Genomic DNA, 23,715 nt, shown 5'->3' with positions numbered 1-23,715 from the left:
GGTGTGAATACTTAAATTGTTGATCTTAAAAGGAAGTCGATATTAATTGTTTGTCAAAAAGTGTAAAAAATTTAAATATGAATCATGTAATAATCATATTTAAATTTTTTACACTTTTTGACAAACAATTAATATCGACTTCCTTTTAAGATCAACAATTTAAGTATTCACACCCTGACATATAAAAACACACACATACAATCTCACATCTCTCGTTCAAGTGTTTACACGTGTTACAAAGGACACACCAGTTTCATTTAGTTAATTTTCGAAAGCCAATCGAACAACATCCAGAGAACAATATTATTTGTGTTTTCAAATAATAATTTTAAAAAAGACAAATTTTTTAGTAATTTTGATTTACAAAATCTAATTATTCGGCGGAAAATTAACTCACAAAATCATTTTTGTTAAAAAAGCTTGTTTAGTGAAAAAGTGCTAACAAATATTCAAACATACAGGTAATTAATTCAACTTTGTCATCAACCTTTTCTTAAAAAATTTCCATAACTTTCAAAAAATTTTTCTATTATGTTTAATATCCTGTTCTGATAATCCACTCATTTATTTTTATCATTTTTATTTTGAACATATTATCATATTTCTGTACATTATTATATTTTTTACAATTTAATTCATTATTTAAGAAAAATCTATTTTCTTTTCCTAAACATATTGTTTGCTAAAATCTCATCAAGATCATGTCTCTTGACAGATGTCCTGAAGATGGAACGTACCTAGTTCCGAAACGTCGACAATAAACAAATAATTAAATAAAGAAATTGTTTTTTTTAAAACTTTTCTTGTTTTTTATTTTGTATTATTTTTGGATTCTTGTTCGAAACTCTAGAAAATATACACAAATCCAAGACTCTACCATTCCATATATATATATATATATATATATATATATATATATAATATATATATATATATATATATATATATATATATATATATATATATATATCAGCCATAGACACTATCACTTTACCAGCGTAAAACACTTCCGTAACGAGGGTCCCAGCCCAGGTTTACCTACTAATATATTATATATTTTGTTTCGGTTGAGATTAGCTCAGTGGGTAGCAGCTCAGCTCTTGAATTCGACAAAAAAAACCTGTGTCGGGTTCAAGTCCCGATCAGGGCAAAAAAAAAAACAAAAATTTCTATTGTAAAATTTGCCTTGATCGGGAACCCACTAATATATATATTTGTGGCAAGGCCTTCTAGAAATCTAGGGGGCCTTGCTTTCAGCATCAATAAAGTATATCCGTTCACAGATGGCGCCAGGAATTTAGTAAACAACATTATAATTATCATCTTTGTACAGTTTATACTTATTTTTCTGTGAGTTTATAATAGTATTGACATCGTGCCGATAGATATGACTTTTAGCAATTATTCGAACCAATAACATACTGGCGCCATCCATATTTAGATAATATTACTACTTTTAACAATCATTCGAACCAATAATTTATCAAATTTCATCTGTGATAATCTTCAGTGATTAAACAATAATCTTGAATAATAGTTATTTTTTTAATTAAAGAATGAAACAGTGTTTGCTCAAAACTTTTTAACAGATACTCAAACCTATTCACTAGTACATTTAAAATATTATATTCTATGAAATACCTTTTACAATGGTTGAAGAGGAGGCACAGGATGAACTATAATATATCTGGAAGGCTTCGCTCACTGGAAGGAATTTGATGAATCATCATTCCAATTGTGCTATTAAATCATAACAGTGAAGTCTATGGATGCATTTTCATCACTTTCAACTGGAATATAAAATAAATTGCATTAAATTTTGTATCATATATTAAGTATTCATATGGTTTGTTCAATTTGAATAACTCTAGCATTATTTGCAATAATCGTTTATTTAAATCTTCAATAATATATAATAATGTATCTGCCTAATTTACTTTGTCTTCAACTGTTAGGTGTGATAAGTTGTATTTATGTTAATAAATAATGATTTTTTTTAACTATATTCATTAAGTAAGGTACTCAATTTGAATTGAGCAATTATCTTTATAATGCATTTTTTTTTATTGGGCTTTTTCACAATTTGCCAGAAGCTGTTCAAACGAACCTTATTCAAACTCATTTCAGAATATATTTGCATTCTATGAGATACCTGTTATTGTTACTGAGAACACAAAGGCAGCAATGAATTTAGAATGCATCACCCGCTACGAGGCATTTAATGAGCAACTGCTCCTCAAACACAGTCTTAGTAGAGTTTTAATAGTATTGTCAGATAAAATCAACTGCATTAAGTTCAGCACTTCATATCTATAGCAAAGTATGAGTTGGTACCATTGAATTTTATTAAGGATAATTACAGTATTAACATTTTTTATATCTTATATATAAAAATGGATCTCTCTTTCAAATGATTTTGTAAAACTCGAAAACGGATAGACCGATTTGGCCAGTCTTAGTCTTGAAAAATTCGTGCCAATCCAGAGAAGGTACAAAAGGTGAGAAATTATTTCAAATCCGCGTAGAAACTTTACATTTTTAATTTGAAAATTTTTCCCACACAATATTATTCAAATGACAGATGATTACTACTCATATGTCAAATGGTTTTGGCTAGTTGAAACAGGTTATATTCAGTGTTAGATAGTGTTCTTATTCTTTTAATTTTAAAATTTAATTATTATTGAAAATATATATTTTTTAAATGTTAATAAGAATGCTTATTTTGATTTCATATTAAGTTTTTAATTAATTCTTAAGTGACCATTGGTTTGCTCAGTGCGTTTTGTATTTCAAAAGCTGTGCTGTAAAAGTATTTATTGGTTTAATGTGAATAATGTGTCACCAAAACATTTTCTGAATTATATTATTATTATATATTATTGCATTTAGGTTATTCAAATTGAGATCCAAAATTTGGAATTCATCGAAGGGAACACCAAAGCAGTGCTGTCAATTTCATTACCCCATAGGCCCGTGAGGCCCGAGGGGCGGCAAATTTTTCAGAATGTCAAAAAAAATTTAAACCCGATAAAATGTCTCGATAATTTATTTCAAGGATTAATCTTGATTTTTTTTATAAATTTACAGATCGTTTTATATAAAATAGAATGTAAGTCGTAACGGGCGAGTGTAATCATTAACTATTAAAAATAACACAGACATCGTATAACAATAACATGTCTCTTGATGGCTATCCAGAAAGACTTTTTAAGTGTTTATTCATGATCTCAAATGCCGTTCAAGTTTAATTTATTACCGCAACGATTAATGATTCATCTGCTCTTATATCTAAACTAAACATATCCCAATAAAGAACCATTGTAATCGATTTTTATCGCCTAAAACAACAACTTTCAGTGCTCGGATTCGCCCGCTATGCGTGAACTGTGTTTGTCCGTGTTCAAGTCAGTGGTTTCCAACCATTTTTGCAATGCGCACCCCAATTTAATAATAAAAAAATGCGCTCTACAAATTGATATGCAACATTATGTAAAAATATACATAAAAAGTGAAAAAAATAATGAATTTTTATGTATATTTTTACATAATATTGCATATTAATTTGTAGTCTGATAATAGCAGTTAAATATTCAAATTTTTATGAAATGAAATTGTTAGAAAAATAAAAGAGGGCGCATTTTTTATTAGATTCGCAATCTAAATCGTTCGCGCATCGCAAAAATGGCTAGAATTTTCGAAACAGTACGTCACTCTTGGAAAAACCTCGCGCCCCGCTAAGGGTGCGCGAACCACAGGTTGGAAAGCACGGGGCTAAGTGGCTGAAATCAAATAATAACAAATGTATAAATCTAAGATCAAACTAGCTGTAAGTGGAATTCTGTCTTAAGGCAATTAAGGCATCGTGCCTTAAGGCAAATTGCTGGAACTTCCCGTACCAAAAATTATTTTTTTTTTAAAAAGATTAACATCTTTGAAAAAACTTTACATTGAAAAAATTAGATTTTTGAGAAACTATAAATTTGACAAAAAATTACTTTTTTTGAAAAAAAATTTTTTTTTTTTGAATACAAAATTTTTTTGGAAAAAAAAATGTTTTCTTCATTTTGACATTTTTTGGAAATTCTGAACTGTTTTTCAAAGCAATCGTACTGCTTTATCTGCATAGAGACGAAATGTCAAAGCGCGCAACTGCCGCGCCGCCGTCCAACGGATAAGCATTGGTACGGAACCCATAGAAATGTAAAAAAAAATATACTTATTGTTAAAATCTCTATAAAATATCTGATAATTTGATGTGCATATGTCTAATGATCATTTTTGACCGCCAAATGGCTCATTTTTTTAGTTTTTCCTCCATATCTCCGAAACCGCTAGACCTGCCTTCATGAAAATTTGATCAATTCTTCATCTAAACGGTTATCGTAAAACTCAAATAATTGCTGCGTTTTGTTTATTAACTTCCCGTAGGGCAAGTTATAGTAATCGCAAAAAAATCGAAAATGAAAATTTTTATATATCTTTACGTTTCAGAGGTTTCTGAACATTTTGGCATACCTTAGAAAAAATGGATGTATGTGTGTGTGTGTGTGTGTATGTATGTATGTACGTGTGTGTATGTATGTGCGGATACAAATTTTCGTCGACGATTTCGGGAACACGGATCAACCGATTTGAATAATTCAAAAAACATTCGATTTGTATTGATAAGGAGACGTGCTGATTAGTTTTTGGCAAAGGCAGGTCTAGCCGTTCCGAAGATACGGGGCAAAAAGTGCCGAAAATGGTAACTCAGTTTTTAAGAGAACGGAGCGTCCGATTTAAATAATTCAAAAAACATTTCACTTGTATTGACAAGATGAAGAATCGATAAAATTTTCAGGAAGGTAGGTCTAGCGGTTTTGGAAATATGGAGGAACTAGCTGTAAGTGGAACTCTGTCTTAAGGCAATTAGGGCATCGTGCCTTAAGGCAAATTGCGGGAACTTCCCGTACCAAAAATTATTATTTTTTTAAAAACGATTAACATTTTTGAAAAAAAATTACTTCGAAATAATTATTGAGAAACTAGGAATATGACAAAAAATTACTTTTTTTTGAAAAAAAAATTTTTATTTGAAAAAAAAAATTTTTTTTTGAAAGAAAAAATTTTTTTTTTGAAAACAAACTATTTTTTGAAAAGAAAAATGTTTTCTTCATTTTGACATATTTGGAAATTCTGAACTTTTTTTCAAAGCAATCGTAGTGCTTGAACTGCATAGAGACGAATTGTCACAGCGCAAGTGCCGCGCCGCCGTCTAACGCATAAACATTGGTACGGAACCCATAGAAATGTAAAAAAAAATTATACTTATTGTTAAAATTTCTATACAATATCTGATAATTTGATGTGCATATGTCTAATCATCATTTTTAACCGCCGAATGGCATTTTTTTTTACTTTTTTCATTAGATCTCCGAAACTGCTAGACCTGCCTTCATGAAAATTTTATCAACTCTTCATCTTGCCAATACAAGTAAAATGTTTTTTGAATTATTCAAATCGGACGCTCCGTTCTCTTAAAAACTGTTTTACCGTTTTCGGCACTTTTTGCCCCGTATCTTCGGAACGGCTAGACCTAACTTCGCCAAAAACTAATCAGCACGTCTCCTTATCAGTACGAATCGAATGTTTTTTGAATTATTCAAATCGGTTGATCCGTGTTCCCGAAATCGTCGACGAAAATTTGTATCCGCACATACATACACACACATACATACACACACACACACACACACACACACACACACATACATCCATTTTTTCTAAGGTATGCCAAAATGTTCAGAAACCTCTGAAACGTAAAGATATATAAAAATTTTCATTTTCGATTTTTTGCGATTACTATAACTTACCCTACGGGAAGTTAAAAAGTAAAAAAATGAGCCATTTGGCGGTCAAAAATGATCATTGGACATATGCACATCAAATTATCAAATATTTTATAGAGATTTTAACAATAAGTATACATTCTGTTAACATTCCTATGGGTTCCGTACCAATGCTTATGCGTTAGACAGCGACGCGGCGCTTACGCGCTTTATATTTTGTCCCTATGCAGATAAAGCAGTACGATTGCTTTGAAAAAAAGTTCAGATCTTCCACAATATGTCAAAATAAAGAAAAAAAATTTTTTTTCAAAAAAAAATTTTTTTCAAAAAAAAAAATATTTTTTTTTTTTTTTTTGAAATTTTTTTTTTATTAAAAAGTTATTTTTTGTCCAATTTATAGTTTCTCAAAAATCTTATTTTTTCAAAGTAATTTTTTTTCAAAAATCTTAATCGTTTTTAAAAAAATAATAATTTTTGGTACGGGAAGTTCCAGCAATTTGCCTTAAGGCACGATGCCTTAATTGGCTTAAGACAGAATTCCACTTACAGCTAGTTTACAATTACAATGAGTGGATACCGAAAAAAACTAAGTGGTGCAGAATATCGTAAAAGGAGAACAGAAGAATCTTTAAAACAAGAGTGTTTACTGAATAAAATTCCAACAATTTCTAATTTTATGAGAACTGTCACAAGTTCAAGAAAATTTGTAAGTGTTGATCAGTAAGCATTAGGTTCATCTGTTGTAAGTATTTTGATTACTTGTTAACTTCCCGTAGGGCAAGTTATAGTAATCGCAAAAAAATCGAAAATGAAAATTTTTATATATCTTTACGTTTCAGAGGTTACTGAACATTTTGGCATACCTTAGAAAAAATGGATGTATGTGTGTGTGTGTGTGTGTGTGTGTATGTGTGCGTGTGTGTGTGTGTATGTATGTATGTATGTGTGTGTATGTATGTGCGGATACAAATTTTCGTCGACGATTTCGGGAACACGGATCAACCGATTTGAATAATTCAAAAAACATTCGATCCGTATTGATAAGGAGACGTGCTGATTAGTTTTTGGCAAAGGCAGGTCAAGCCGTTCCGAAGATACGGGGCAAAAAGTTCCGAAAACGGTAACTCAGTTTTTAAGAGAACGGAGCGTCCGATTTTAATAATTCAAAAAACATTTTATTTGTATTGACAAGATGAAGAATCGATACAACTTTCATGAAGGTAGGTCCAGCGGTTTCGGAGATATAGAGGAAAAAGTAAAAAAATGAGCCATTTGGCGGTCAAAAATGATCATTAGACATATGCACATCAAATTATCAGACATTTTATAGAGATTTTAACAATAAGTATACATTTTGTTAACATTCCTATCGGTTCCGTACCAATGCTTATGCGTTAGACAGCGACGCGGCGCTTACGCGTTTTATATTTTGTCCCTATGTAGTTAAAGCAGTACGATTGCTTTGAAAAAAAAGTTCAGATCTTCCACAATATGTCAAAATAAAGAAAAAAAATTTTTTTTTCAAAAAAAAAATTTTTTTAAAAAAAAAAATTTTTTTAAAAAAATTTTTTTTCAAAAAGAACTAATTTTTTGTCCAATTTATAGTTTCTCAAAAATCTTATTTTTTCAAAGTAATTTTTTTTCAAAAATGTTAATCGTTTTAAAAAAAATAATAATTTTTGGTACGGGAAGTTCCAGCAATTTGCCTTAAGGCACGATGCCCTAATTGCCTTAAGACAGAATTCCACTTACAGCTAGTTAGTATTTTTTTTAAGAATAACCTTGAAAAAAAAACGATTTTTTTAAACGAAGTTTTTTTTTTAAATAAATGCGTTATTTTATGCACAATTTACTTCACTTATATTGACGTATTGAAGCATTAATTGAATTTGAGAAGGCAGGTTTGATAATGTGAAAATGTATTGAAAATGTCATTTTGCGATAATATATGATGATTTGGCATAATCGCATCAAATTGTCAGATGTTCAAAAAAAGTTTCAATAAGAAGTACAAATTTTGAAAACATTTCTGGGTCCCATACCAATTTTACAATATTCAACAAATAGACTGCAAAGCGGCGCTTATGCGCTTCGATATATCGTATTTTTGTCTATCATAGCTTTTTTCATAAAAAAGTAGCTTTTTTCATGTTTTTTTTTTTCAAAAAAAAAACAAATTTTGCCAAAACGTTCCGAGAGCATTTAGCATGCAGATATATAACATATATCCAATTACTATAAACTTTTCTACGGAAAGTTAATTATGAATATATTAATATCAGTTGTAAAAAGATATTTTTGTTTTTAGCCGGAATTAAACGATACTTCAGCACAAAATACAGAAGCACAACCAAAACCTTCTTTATTGGAAGATACAAATTCAAGCAAAACGACGTCGATTTTTTTTTATCAAAAGATGCGAAAAAAAATTTATTAGCAACCGATACGTTTCAATTGAGTGATGATCCTTCTTTCTGGAATTTAAACGATGAAACACGAGATTATATAACTAGAAACGGTATACCAACAAATAATGTAACAGATTTTTAAAATTCGAGAAATGTTTATAACGATAAAACGAGATTTTGTTCTGAAAGTTTGTTCAAACGGACTTTGAAAAATGGAGAAATACAACGTCGAGAGTGGTTAATATATTCAGAAAAAAAAGGGTCAATATTTTGTGCTCTATGTTTACTATTTGGCAGAAGCGGTGAAGTAAAAGATTTTACTGGTGACGGGTTTCGAGATTGGACGATCGGCCAAGCCAAGGTGTTAAAAAAAAAATTTTTGTCGATTTTTATTATTATTTTTTTGACGGTAGATAACATAGTCTTCTAGATCATACTAAAATATTACGGCCCTACGACAACTCGTTTAGCTTTAAAAATTTGTCAAAGTTTGCAAAAATTAGTATGGTCTTTTTGGCATTAGCCCCTTACTCCTAAATATTTTTACACGATAAAGTAAAGCACTTTATTATTTAAGTATTTTTAATATTTGAATATTAACTATACAAGTTTTTAAATCAAGATTTGCACCAACACACTATCCAGAACTTATATGAAAGTAAAATGTATATATGTAAAATGTATTAAAAGCTTGTATGTAGATATACTAAATTCATTATATGATTTCATTATATGTACTATGTGAAATGTTTGAATAAACGCAGTGTCTGTATGGAATTTAGTTAGATTAAATTTAAATCTTACTCGTAATTTTGGCATAATAATTTAACTAGTGGGGTGTATGGCATCGTGCCTTAAAGCAAATTGCTGGAACTTCCCGTATCGTAACGAAATGTTCGAGGAATATTGAATGTTTTCAAATAGATTATTATAAATATTGTAACATTGTTTAATATTTATAAGAATTATATAAACTGAATTGCAAAGTTGAAATTATTTGTTTAAAGTATATTAAAACTTTGGTCAGAAGTAAAAATAAGATCTGAATTATTTTCGATATACAGAAAAAAATTTTGAAAAAAAAAATTGAAAGAAAAATTTGAAACAATTTTTTTTCAAAATCAATTATTTTGTTAAAACAAGCAGAAAGTTTTTTGAATCATTCAAATCAGACGCTTAGTTCTTTCAAAAACTGCCATTTTTTGCACATTTAACTCTGTATTTTCGAAATGGATGGGCCAGCCTTTGCTAAAAACTAATAACCACTTTTCCGAATCATTACCACTTGAATGTTTTTTATATCATTGAAATCGGATGCTCCGTTCTCTCAAAAACTCGATTTCTATTTTCTGCATTCTTTGCTCTTTATCTCCGTTACTGCTAGACCTGCCTTTGCCAAAACCTAATCAGCACATCTCCCTATCAATCAATAGAAATCGCATGTTTTTTAAACCATTCAAATCGGTTGATCCGTGCGCCCGAAAACTTGGACGAAAAATTGTATTCATATATACATACACACACACACACATAACGTACACACACATCCAATTTTTGAGGTATGCCAAAATGTTCAGAAAACTCCAAAACGTGAAGAAATGTAAAAATTTTCAATTTCGATTTTTGGACGATTACATTAACTTACCCTACGGGATGTTAATAAAAAGAAAATGAATAGAATCGGCGCTATTTCTGATGACTTTCTATTTTTGTCTGTTTTATGCTTCATTGACACGGCTGATTGTGTTGACCACTATGGCGACTTGACTAGCAATGAACGCTAGGTTTTTACACTTACATGTTTCATCGAATGGTTTTTGAATTTTTGAAATCGCTATACCGTTTTTAAAGATCAAATTTTAACTAACATACACACGAAGCCACATACCTCATTTCGGTATAGAACGATTTAGAATGACTTGAAACGTTGAGAAAATTATAAAGTTAGCAAATCCATTTTTAATCGAAAATATAAATATAACCAAAAAATTTAACACTTACGGGACGGCACCGATGTCAATACAATCTACTGTACCGGCTGTAAACTTAATTTCATTGTGTATGTTATGCAATTAGTTTGATAACTAGTGGGGCTCATGGCATCGTGCCTTAAAGCAAATTGCTGGAACTTGAAAAATTATTTTTTTTAAAAAAGATTAACATTTTTGAAAAAAATTTACTTTGAAAAAATTATATTTTTGAGAAACTATTTCGAAATTTTGAAAAGACTTTTTGAAGAAAACTCAAAGCAATCGTGCTGCTTTAACTGCATAGAGACAATATATCGAAGCGCGTAAGCGCCGCGCCGCGCCGCGGTGTAACAGATAAGAATTGGTACAGAACCCATAAGAATGTAAACAAAATTTATACTTATTGTTAAAATCTCTATAAAATATCTGATAATTTGATGTGCATATGTCTAATGATCATTTTTGACCGCCAGATGGCATTTTTTTTACTTTTTTCACTAGATCTCCTAAACCGCTAGACCTGCTTTTATGAAAATTTGATCAGTTTTTCATCTTGTTAATACAAATAAAATGTTTTTCAAATCAAGTCAAATCGGATGCTCCGTTCTCTTAAAATCTGAGTTACTGTTTTTAGCACTTTTTGCCCCATGTCTTCGGAACGGCTAGACCTGCCCTCGCCAAAAACTAATCAGCACTACTTATCAATACGAATCGAATGTTTTTTGAATTATTCAAATCGCTTCATCCGTGTTCCCGAAATCGCCGACAAAAATTTGTATCCGCACACACATACACACACATACATCCATTTTTTCTAAGGTATGCAAAATATTCAGAAACCTCTGAAACGTAAAGATATATGAAAATTTTTGTTTTCGATTTTTTTGCGATTACTATAACTTACCCTACGGGAAGTTAAAAATTTGTGGTCATTAAAGGACACACATTTATAATATTAATTTATTTTGATGAATGGTGACGTTCAAAACAATTTCCAAAATGCATAGCTGGTTGATTTTGACATGTTTTACAATAAAATGTTGTTCGCCGCCTCCCATCTGGTGCTTTCCTGTCAGAACAGACAATGCAACCCCTTTTTCTTTCTCTCGCATTTAGAATATGCCACTGATTAGTCAGTATATTTGCTCATTTTTGTGTTGCCATAATAGTTTGTTTTTTCTATTATATTGTCTAAAAATTCTTTTGTAACTAGTTGGTATTGGTATTTTGCCTTGAGGCAAGTTACATGCACTTCCCGATATGTATAAATAATCGACTTAATTAATAAAAAGTAAATTAATTTATAAGTGATTAAAAGCATTCGAGTGGATTCATTAGACATAATTGAAAGCGAACGAACTCGAAGTATTTTCTAAAAGCAAATTTTCAAACATCAACAATTTTTATGATTGAACCAGTTTCCGTTGGACTTCAATGGTTTAGTATTTTCATTAAAACCAAGTACTCTATCGTTATACCAAGTAAATCACATAATTTAAATTTTAACAAAAGTCAAAAAAACTAATGATTTTCTCAAATTTCAATGAATTTTTAAAATTAAACTAATTGTCGTAAGACCATAATATATATCGCCAAAAAAAGTTCGATAAAAATCGGCTTAATTTTTCAACAGATAATTACAAGAAAACGGCTCGGTAGATTTTCACCTAAAATTAATCAGCATTATTCCCAACCAATATCTTTCGAACAGTTTTTGATTTTTTTGAATCGATTGGGTAGTATGAGCTTAAATGTGGACGAAAAGTTTAACACTCAAATTGCAAAAAAATGGTTCGGCCGATCGTCACATAAAATTGAGAAAAGATAATCCTCATCGAGATACATCAAATGGCTTTTGAATTTTTGAAACCGGTTCAGGCGTTTTTGAACAAACGTCGATGAAATGTCTAATTTTGGCAAATGCCAAAAAAAGCGAAACTAATTTTTGCAAACTTTGACGAATTTTTAAAGTAAAACAAGTTGCCATAGAACCGTAATAGTTTAGTATGATCTATAAGACTATGGTATCTACCGTCAAAAAAATAATCATAAAAATCCTCGAAAAAAATTTTTTTAACACTTTATTTCAAAAAAATGGCCCGGACGATCTCTACCAAAAACTAATCAACACGATTCCCAACCAATATCTTTCAAACGGTTTTTGAATTTTCAAAATCGATACAGAATTGCGGGCTAAAACGTGGACGAAAAAATTTTCACTTTTTTGCTATTTATAAAGAAGCCACACAATAATCCTTATTGAGATACATCGAATGGCTTTTAAATTTTTTAAATCGATCCAGCCGTTTTTGAGAAAACGTCGAAATTCATGCTACTTGCCCAAAGGCAAAACGTGCTTTAATATTTTTTTATATCAAGATTTCCACGAAAACACTATGCACAATTTCTGTTAAAATTTTAAATTAAATTAAATTTTAAAATTAAAATTAAAAATTTTGGGAACAAGTATAGTATGATTTTATTTACTTATATACTAAAATCCGTAATAAGATTTCATATGTACTATGCAAAATGTTTGAAGAAATTCAATATTTGTATGACATTCAGTATAGTTTTTTTTGTTTAGGAAAATGTATGAAGTAGAAAAAATAATAGTTTACTCTTAATTTTGCTGCTAAATCTCAATTAAGTCGATTATTTCAGGTATCAGAAATTTCATGCAACTTGCCAAAAGGCAAAATGTGCTTCAGCATTTTTGTCACAGAAAAAACTATACTAGCATCTATATCATGATTTCCAACACTATACAGAAATTCTGTTAAAAATTAAATTTGTTTGGAACAAGTATAGTATGTTTTTATTTAGTAGATATACTAAATTCCATAATGAGATCTCATAGCATGTACTATGTAAAATGACTAAAATGTCTGAAAATTTCTCTTTGGAAAAATGTATTAAGCAGAAAATATAATAGTCGGAAGAAATTCGAATTTTACGAATTTGAAAAACTGGTTAATCTCAATAAGATCATTACTTACACTATGAGGAAGTTCATGCAATATGCCAAAAGGCAAACTTTATAACATTTTTATACAGTAAATACTATACTTGTTTTTAAATCACGATTTTTACAAACAAACTACCAGAAATTCTGTAGAAAATTAATTTCTATAGGGAAACTTGTATTATATTTATAAAGCTATACTTAATTCCATAATAGAATTTCATCACAAGTACTATGTAAAATTTATGAAAAAATACAATAACAATAACAATAATATTTAAGCGAAATACGAAGCTTAATCTTTCGTAACTTGGTAATAATTTCAAAACTTTCAATTTTTATTTACACTTGCCGGAAAATTCAAGCAACTTGCCTTTCCAGGCTAAAGAATATATAAAAATGATAAACTATTAAAATGCGTAACTATCAAAAGACAAATTTTGCACACTATTTGCGGTTTTAATAATTTGCCCTTGAAATTAAGTTTGCTCGTCAGTAGAGTTCTATTTCTCTTTCGGATTGAGTACAGATGTTATAGTATAAGTAGAATAAGATATTACGATAAAAGTATTAATGGTAAAGTCCTTTTTCTTGATGTTAAATGTTGTTCGATATTTATATTTTGTACAGTTTTTGTTTGTAGACCATTTGTTTACAGCGAGTCGAAATTCAGTTGGCTCGTTAGTAGAGTTCCTATTAACTTCTTGAAGATGCGATTCAGAGGCGTATCGTGCCTTGACGGAGCCCCGTATCAAAATTTGTTTTTTTTTTATAAAATATAAAAATACATAAAATTAAAAGAATATTTATTTATCATTCTAATTATTTATTTATCTAATTCTTTCTAGTTTTCTGAATTTTTCACAAATGATTTCAGATATATATACACTTTCCTTGCCTTTTTTTGAAAAACTAAATTATTTAGGGATCCTTAAAAATTTACATAAGAACATACAGGTCTTGTAGATGTTTCTGTCTTAAGATTTTACGTAACTTTAATTAGTTTTAATTTTAAAAAGTTCTTTCAGCGGTTGCGATTGTAGCTGGAAGGGAAAACTGGATGCAAGCCTATTGCCTCCATCATTGTACCATATAAAAGAAATTCTTAGATTTCTGTATTCAAACCTATTTCTAGAAGCACGAATTGGTCAAGATCATATGAGATATCTTTACAGTAATTCAGTCGACAGGTTTTTGGGAACGTTTATTAATTCTGTATTTTAAAAGGACAAATGTAACTACTTAAGTCGCGAAGGTTTTGATGTCTTTTGTTTGGTTTGTAAAATTAATATATCCAAACAGCAATAGTATATATCAAAATAAAATTTTGGGTCCAAAATTCTCTCATCTTGTGATAACTCATCATAATAATGCTTCATTATCATTTGTCTTTTGTTCTTTAAAATAGTTATTGCAATCCTTCTTTTTTACAAATTATTTGGACTTCTTTAGCAAACTAACCCAATAAATTTTTATATCTTAATTCTCAGTCTATTCAAAAAATTACTTAATAAAATACTATTTTTTTGTAATTCATTTGGTATGTTGTAAAGTTTCAGAAATGAAACCAATAATTTGAAGATAGAAATTTGAAAATTATTTATAAATCAACTATATTTGATTATATTTATCAAAATCTAACTCTTAAACTTACGCGTCATGCAGATAATTCAAATAGTAACTAGCTGTAAGTGGAATTCTGTCTTAAGGCAATTAAGGCATCGTGCCTTAAGGCAAATTGCTGGAACTTCCCGTACCAAAAATTATTATTTTTTTAAAAACGATTAACATTTTTGAAAAAAAATTACTTTGAAAAAATAAGATTTTTGAGAAACTATAAATTGGACAAAAAATAACTTTTTAATAAAAAAAAAATTCAAAAAAAAAAAAAAAAAAATATTTTTTTTTTGAAAAAAATTTTTTTTTGAAAAAAAATTTTTTTTTCTTTATTTTGACATATTGTGGAAGATCTGAACTTTTTTTCAAAGCAATCGTACTGCTTTATCTGCATAGGGACAAAATATAAAGCGCGTAAGCGCCGCGTCGCTGTCTAACGCATAAGCATTGGTACGGAACCCATAGGAATGTTAACAGAATGTATACTTATTGTTAAAATCTCTATAAAATATTTGATAATTTGATGTGCATATGTCCAATGATCATTTTTGACCGCCAAATGGCTCATTTTTTTACTTTTTCCTCCATATTTCCAAAACCGCTAGACCTACCTTCATGAAAATTTTATCGATTCTTCATCTTGTCAATACAAGTGAAATGTTTTTTGAATTATTTAAATCGGACGCTCCGTTCTCTTAAAAACTGAGTTACCATTTTCGGCACTTTTTGCCCCGTATCTTCGGAACGGCTAGACCTGCCTTTGCCAAAAACTAATCAGCACGTCTCCTTATCAATACAAATCGAATGTTTTTTGAATTATTCAAATCGGTTGATCCGTGTTCCCGAAATCGTCGACGAAAATTTGTATCCGCACATACATACACACACGTACATACATACATACACACACACACACACACACACACACACATACATCCATTTTTTCTAAGCTATGCCAAAATGTTCAGAAACCTTTGAAACGTAAAGATATATAAAAATTTTCATTTTCGATTTTTTTGCGATTACTATAACTTGCCCTACGGGAAGTTAAAAAAACAAATATAAAGATGCTATTAATATCACTATAAAAATTCGAAATTCCAATTTTCGATAAAGAATGTATAAACTGGATTAATTTTATAGATTTGTTCCTTTCTACACAAGAATATTAGCTTATCAGACGTGCTTTACTAATTGATTTGATTGCTAGAGCTTGCAGAAATATTGCAGCAAAAATAAATTCTCTTAAAGCGTTAGTTTACAAGTTGAAGTTCAATACCTCGCGATAACAAAAGGAAATGTAACCTACGTTTAAATTATTCAATTTCTTGAAAAATTGTTGTTTTGCGCTCGTTGGGGGCCCCTCTTGCTCGGGGGCCCCGTGTTTTTGATCCGGTTGATACGATGGTAGTTACGCCCCTAATGTGATTCAAAAATTCGGAGTGTGTTCAGAAACAGAAGTATATTAACTAGTTAACTTTCATTGACGTCATTGATCGTCATGGAAAAGTGGCAAATATTTTGACGAGTACATTCGTCATACTTTTCAAAATAAATCTTATTCCAGGTCTAATACAAATACTAGAAAAGGAACTTGCCGATAGGCAAATCTCGAGAAACATTCATCATGTGACACATGTTACAAAAAGGGTTCGAAGAGAGGAATGCAAATTTAGTATTCATTTTTGTTTATATTTAGGCTCGCTCGTTTGTCGAATAGCCTAAAAAGTTTTACTTCAAACATCATTCTTTGCGAGCCCTAAATCCAAAAGGAGATATTCTAAAACATTTAGAGACGATCAAAGTATTTTAGATGAACGTGAAACTGAAAGCAGAATAGCAACTTGCCGATAGGAAAACTTCGAACAACATTTAGCATGTGACACATCAATAAAATTTTTTCAATTATTATTACTTATTTTTATTTATATTTAGGCTGACTCGTTTTTCGATTATTGAATAACCTAAGAAGTTTCACTTTAAACTAATTTTTTGCGACACCTAAATCCAAAAACGAATATTCCAAAGCATGTGTTTAAAAAGATTTAAACATAATTTTTAAACTTTAAGGATGATTTGATGACTGGGAAACTGAATAGTAGAACAGAAACTTGCCGATAGGCAAATCTCGAACAACATATAGCATATGACCTATCGGTAAGAGTTTGAAAAGAGGAATACGGATTTTGAACTTGATTTAGTAAAACTTTTAATTTTAAAATTTTGTTCTATGGTAAACTCCAGTAAAACATAGAACACAGTTAAGACAGTGCTATAATTTGGATATGTCACAGCAGAATTGCAGATTATAAATATTGAAATAAAACAACATAATTTAGCAACATGAAGCCTTTGACAAAACTAATATACAAAACAATTACAAAATACAGAACAAATATTTCTGGAGGTGTCAAAAAACATATTCAGCACTATTTGTAATTTTGAAACAACAACGTGAAAACAAACGTTTCTGGAAGAATTCAAAACTGTATTGATATGATTCCACATCGATATACATACATACTCACAAACACACAAAAATATCCAATTTTTTCAAAACACTACAAAGTCAGCTATTAAAGTATGAAGATATCAAAAGACAAATTATCTCCACTTGCAATTTAAAAAAAAAAACAAGATGAAACAAATGTTTCTAGAAGAATGCTAAACTATTGTTTTGATTTCATATACATCAATATACACATACACACGCGTGAAAATATCCAAATGTTCCAAAATCAACTATTGAAATGTGAAGATATTATGGCGTCATCTAGACATAATTAAAAAGAAACAGAAGTGATCGTAGTAATCATAATCATCTTTTGTTATTTTTGTCAATAAAAAATATTGTTTATCTAAAAAGTTTAAATGTTCGCATTTTCTGAATAAATATATAGTTCATCAAACTATATAAATGGTGACTCCGAACGCAAATAAAAAACACGCCAAAAGTGAAATACATGTGCATTAATTTACATGTGACTTGATCGTGAGCAAGAAATGCATCTATGTAATTGGTGAGCACCGATCCATATAATTGGTGACTCCCACAAAGCAAAGAACACGAGCTAAAATTTTAACTGAGGTATACTATAAAAAATACAATAATGCTTGCAACATCTACGCCTTCAAAAGTAGCCCAAGGTTACGAAACGGATCATACGCAAGAACTTCTGATTGCATTATGTAGAAAAATAAATGATCTCACATCAGAGATCGAAAGCTTAAAACAGGGTCCTAGAGACAACAGCGAAAGCAAAAGATCCAGTAACCACTCAAGCAACAGGCAAAAAAGGCAAAAACACCTACCAAATCGCATGTATGTTATTACCACAATAGGTTTGGAGAAAAGGTCAAAAAGTGCATAGAACCGTGCCTTCTTAAATCCGGAAAACCAACATCACCATCAACATTAGGAGCTGCATGCAATGATGGTGATACAATTTCTGGCTGTTCAGAGCTCCGATTAAGTATAACAGACAGAAATCCAGAATACGATTTCTTATTGACTCTGGCTCTGTTCTCTTAATACTTCCAGCTAGCAAATTTGCAAACGGTGGTGCCAAGGAAGAGCTTGTTCTGTATTCAGCTAATTCCAGTCGAATATCCACCTATGGAAAGCGGACTCTTGAGCTGGACCTTTCGCTGCGCACACCCTTCACTTGGCAGTTCACTATAGCAGACGTGGCAACAGCCATAATCGGTGCAGACTTGCTAAGCCACTACAATTTGCTCATAGATCTGAGAGGCAAGATATTGATTGATTCCTCTAGAGGCTTAACCTCTTATGAGAAAGTTCTGAAAGCTGATAATATCAACATCTCCACAATAGATCCCAAGCAACCGTTCAAGAATCTACTAACAAAATATGTATCTCTCACTAATGAACCACACAAATTAACTATTAAGCAGTCTCCTTTTGCGCACAGAATCTCTACAACAGGTCTACCAGTTGCTGCCAGGTTTAGGAAGATTTTCGGTAAAAAAGCTATAGCAGCAAAATCCAAAATTCAAAATCTCCTAAACAGGGGCATGTTAGGACCATCAAGCAGTCCGTGGGCAAGCCCTATTAATAAGTGCCTAAGAAGAACGGAACATATAGACTTTGCGGTGACTACAAGCAACTGAATGCGAGCACATTACCTGATAAGTATCTTCCACTATTAATTCAGGATGTTTTTCCAGCATTACATGGGAAAAAATATTCTCTATATTGGACCTCGCCAAAGCTTATCATCAAGTTCCGATGCATGAAGAGGACATTCAGAAGACAGCCATTATAAGCCCACGGAGATTATTTGAGTATCTCTGCATGCCGGTTGGATTGAAAAATGCTACTCAGACTATCCAGCAATATATAAATCACATTTTTTAAGATATTGACTTAGTGTTCATATACGTGGATGACATCCTAGTCATGTCTGAGAGTGTCGAAGAGCATCATCGTCACCTTGAAATTGTGTTTGAGCGACTTCAAGAACACTCACTTGTCATCAACATTGAGAAATGCGTCATGGGCAAGGATGAAGTAGATTTTCTGGGATACAAGCTTAGTGCGAATGGCTATTCTCCATCAACACACCGAGTAAACAAAATTTTAGACTTTCCACAACCAACCACAGTTCTGGAACTACGCAGGTTTCTAGGAATGGTGAACTACTACAGGAAGTCAGTACCAAAGGCAGCAAGAATACAACCACCCTTAAACAATTATCTACGAAGTTCAGTAAAGAAGGACAAAACTCCAATTGTCTGGAACCCAGAATCTCTTAAGGCTTCTGATGACATTAAGAAAGCACTTGAAAATGCAGCACTACTTCGATATCCAGATGCTTCATCCAACATTTGCTTGGTCACGGATGCCTCTACAACAGCTATTGGTGCTACTCTGGAGCAGGAAGAAAATGGTGCCTGGCAACCCATCGGTTTCATCTCTAGAAAACTAACAACAACAGAACAGAAGTATTCAACATATGATCGAAAGCTACTTGGCATATTTGCTGCAATAAAACAAGACTGATCACAAGCCAATCACATATGCATTTCAGCAAAAACTTGAAAAGGCTTCAGATAGACAGAGACGACAATTAGAATACATTTCCCAGTTCTTCACTGAAATTGTGTATGTGAAAGGTGATGAAAACATTGTAGCAGACACTCTCTCAAGAATTAATACAATAGAAATGTCAACGAAACTGTCAGCTAAGGAGATAAGCATTGAGCAGAATTTAGACCCAGAATTGAAAAAATTACTTGATGGAGAAACATCATTGAAACTCCACAAATTGACATTGGATGGTTTTCCAATATAATATTGTAATATAGAATCTAATTTTGTCAAACCTTATCTTCCACAGAAACTCCGCAAAACTGCATTTGATGTAATACATGGTATTTCTCATGCAGAGAAAGAGTGCAAGACTACATCCAGAGAAGTCCGCAAACGATATGTATGACCTGGAAAGGATATTACTACTTGGACTCGCCAATGCATCTCCTGTCAAAAGTTGAAAGTCCACAAACACAACCGTTTCAATCCTATACACATTCCTGTACCTGATGAAAGATTTTCTCATATCCATATTGATATCATTCACTTACCAAATACTAATGGTTTCTCATATTGTTTAACAATTATAGACATGTTCACAAGATGGCCAGAAGCTATACCGCTCAGAGATGTCACAGCTGATACAGTCACACAAGAGTTATTTACGTGCACTCAATTTGAGTCTGCTCTATTCAAGTCTTTGGCTCAGGCAGTTGGAGCGAAGAAGACACGTACAACAGCTTACCACCCTCAGGCTAATGGATTCGTGGAGCGATGGCATAGGACTTTGATGTGTTGCAGAAAGCTGCTTTGATGTGTTCCACTGAACCGTGGATCAAGATACTACCTTTCGTGCTACTTGGTCTACGAGACTCATTTAGGGAAGACATAAAAACATCACCAGCAGAAATGGTCTCCGGAACTACGTTGAGACTTCCAGGTGATTTTATCAATGTATCTGATAAGTCAACAATTCTACAAGTATTTTTAGATAATCATCGCCGAATCATGTGTGCATTGAAACCAACTCCTACTGCTCATCACAACAAGGGCAAAATGTTTATTTTGAAAGATATGGACACATGTACACATGTATTCCTCAGGGCAAATCATGTCCGCAAGCCTCTAGAACCACATTACAGTGGGCCTTATGAAATTTTAGAGCGAGTTACTGACCGGATCTACAAATTCCGCAAAAATGGGACTGAAAAGAACTTCACTGCAGAAAGATTAAAACCCGCTTACATTAACAAGTCAGATACTGATTGCAAATCAGATTCGAATTCACATCACAGACCATCACCAACGAAACCAACTAAGAAGACTCCAAAGAAGAAAGTTACGTTTAACATATGACGTAAAATTAACTTTTCTTTTGACATATAGCCGTCAATTTTTATTTTGGGGGGAGTACTATGGCGTCCCCTGACATATAGACATAATGAAAAAGAAAAAGAAGCGATTGTAGTAAACATAATCATTTTTGTTAATAAAAAATATTGTTTATTTAAAAAGTTTAAATGTTCGCATTTTCTGGATAAATATATAGTTCATCAAACTATAGTACCAACAAAATGACAAATTTAGCACTATTTGCAATTTTAATAATTTGCCTCTGCCGCCTTATTATAGATAACAATCTTTATACAGAAAAGTATTACTTGAACCTAATTAGCAACTTGCCTATAGGCAAATCTCAAATCAACATGGGGCATTTTAATGGAAAGAGGAATGCGAATTAAGTTCCTGTTTTTGTTTATTATTTATGAAAAAAATAATTGAAAAGTCAAAGAACTAGAACAGATCTGATATATTATCGAAAAGGCAATGGAATAAAATTATCTTTTTTTTCTCTTTTATTAATAATCATCAAAACATAAAAACATTCTATAAATTATTTTGATTAACATTATTTACATATGATATATAGTATATATCATATAGTATAGTATACATATTTTATATACTATTTACCCCAGTGGGTAATTACTATTTGATAAAACTCATTGGATTAAATTAATAAGCCATAATTTTTAAAGTCTTCTAAATCATGGCGCAAGAAGAAGCGGAGCAACAAGTGAATTGGGATGGCTTTCTAACTTGTGATGGTGATGAATAAAACTATCAGAAAGACTTTTAAACCAAAACAGCTCAGAAATTACCAATCCTCCAAACTATAAACAAAATATTCAAAATTTAACGAACTAACTGGATATAATTTTACTCTTTTCAAGATCAACTACTTACGTAATCAAAATCAGTAATAAAGTAATGAAACAAGTTACCTGCCGTACGATTGTTTTCCTTGTATTTACAACTTTTATTAACGACATATTAAAATAAAAATCATAATGACGCTGAAATCCTAAAATTTTACTGCGGTGACGAACTTAATTCGTCAATTAATTGAATTAATTAACGCAATTAATTTCCGCGATTATTTTATTCAAAAGCATGCCTAGAATCTAATAAAAAATAACTGACCTTTATTCAAATCACCGATTCTTCTGAAACATCGAGATTACCAATTTGTTGTCTGCGAAAAAAACACATTTGTTAAACATACAACAAATAACAGGTCTGATTATCTAGGTCTAAATTAAGTACAAGTATAGCAACTTGCCGACAGGCAAATCTAGAATATTATTTTGCATGTGATATATTAATAAATAGGACTTGTGAAGAGAAATATGAATTTCATGCTTCTTTTTATTTATACTATAATGGTTAAATATTAATACTAATTGAAAGAATAATGTGCAACTTGCCAAAAGGCTAATTTCATACAACATTTAGCATGTGACAGATGAATGAAAAGAGCTCAAAAAGACGAATTCGAATTAAATATTCGTTTTTATTTATAATTTATAACAAATTTAAGTAATTATTGAACATAATCAGCAACTTGCCGATAGACAAATCTAACTGCATGTGACATATCAATACGAAAAGAGTAATACGAATTCAGTGTTGTTTTATTATTTAAATTTATAAATTCCTATTATAATAAATTTATATTGATGTTATAGTAAATTAGGACAAATATTTTTTTTATCTGAATTTGTTAATATTATAACTTACCTCTCGATTTCCAGAAGAGAGCGGTTTCGGGAAAACCTGGATAACAGCTAACCTCAATTTTTGACACTTCACTAAATAAACTACACTAAATGACCACTAAATAAATAACTTCACTGGAACTGAAATACACTACATGACTAAATTACTAATTAGGAAAATAATAAAAATTAACTAAAATGAGAAATAAACACTGCACAACACATGCGATGATTTATAAACTGATGATTTACAAATACATCATGATTAATTTGCCTGAAAAGAGAAGAATATTAATTAGAAAGACACTAGCTTCCTTAAATACTTAATAAAAACTATAAAATACCTTTCAGACAATTATCTGTGGTCAGTACCATATAACGTAAGTTATTATTATTCTATTATGTAGATAATTATAGAACATAATTTTGCATCATAAAATTTAATTTATAGAAATAATCGATATTTTGCCAAACCACGACACAATTGGTTACTTGAACAGATTACAAAAAATGATGGTTATTTAAATTATAGTACTTTTTAAGGTTTGTTAAAATTAGTAAATTTATATTTATATTTACGAATATTTTCAAAAATGTAAGTGTAAAGCTTTCAATACAAAAACCAAACTAGGCGTGAGTATTTTTGCCTAAAACAATATGCATAAACTTTCAGGTACAATCAATAAAATTGATGAGAATTTAATGTGAAAACTTGTAAAATGTTACAATAAATATGTACTATATATATATATATATATATATATATATATATATATATAATGTGTGTATATATATTCAATAAATAGTTAATA

At 30.7% G+C, this 23,715-nt stretch overlaps 1 long non-coding RNA gene and 1 other non-coding gene across 2 annotated transcripts in view; both read right to left on the bottom strand.

Moving 5' to 3' along the window:
* LOC113374106 overlaps nucleotides 1–719 on the bottom strand; it is a 3,699-nt gene extending 2,980 nt beyond the window's left edge. The window contains exon 1 of the ribosomal RNA XR_003366954.1: nucleotides 1–719. This exon is cut by the window's left edge and continues 2,980 nt beyond it. This is a non-coding gene — a ribosomal RNA (large subunit ribosomal RNA).
* Nucleotides 720–1,660: 941 nt separating this feature from the next.
* LOC113372291 lies at nucleotides 1,661–23,039 on the bottom strand. The gene is made up of 3 exons (XR_003366750.1): nucleotides 22,926–23,039; nucleotides 22,329–22,380; nucleotides 1,661–1,790 (listed from the first exon to the last, which is right to left on the bottom strand). It is a non-coding gene; the product is annotated as an uncharacterized LOC113372291 (long non-coding RNA).
* Between the last annotated feature and the right edge of the window lie 676 nt (nucleotides 23,040–23,715).

Source organism: Ctenocephalides felis, unplaced genomic scaffold (assembly GCF_003426905.1).
Source record: "Ctenocephalides felis isolate EL2017-DRISC unplaced genomic scaffold, ASM342690v1 CF-g0.4_SCAFFOLD_01604, whole genome shotgun sequence".
Taxonomy (NCBI): Eukaryota; Metazoa; Arthropoda; class Insecta; order Siphonaptera; family Pulicidae; genus Ctenocephalides; species Ctenocephalides felis.
The sequence above is the reverse complement of the archived record's forward strand: the minus strand, read 5'-3'. Positions and strand labels throughout refer to the sequence as shown.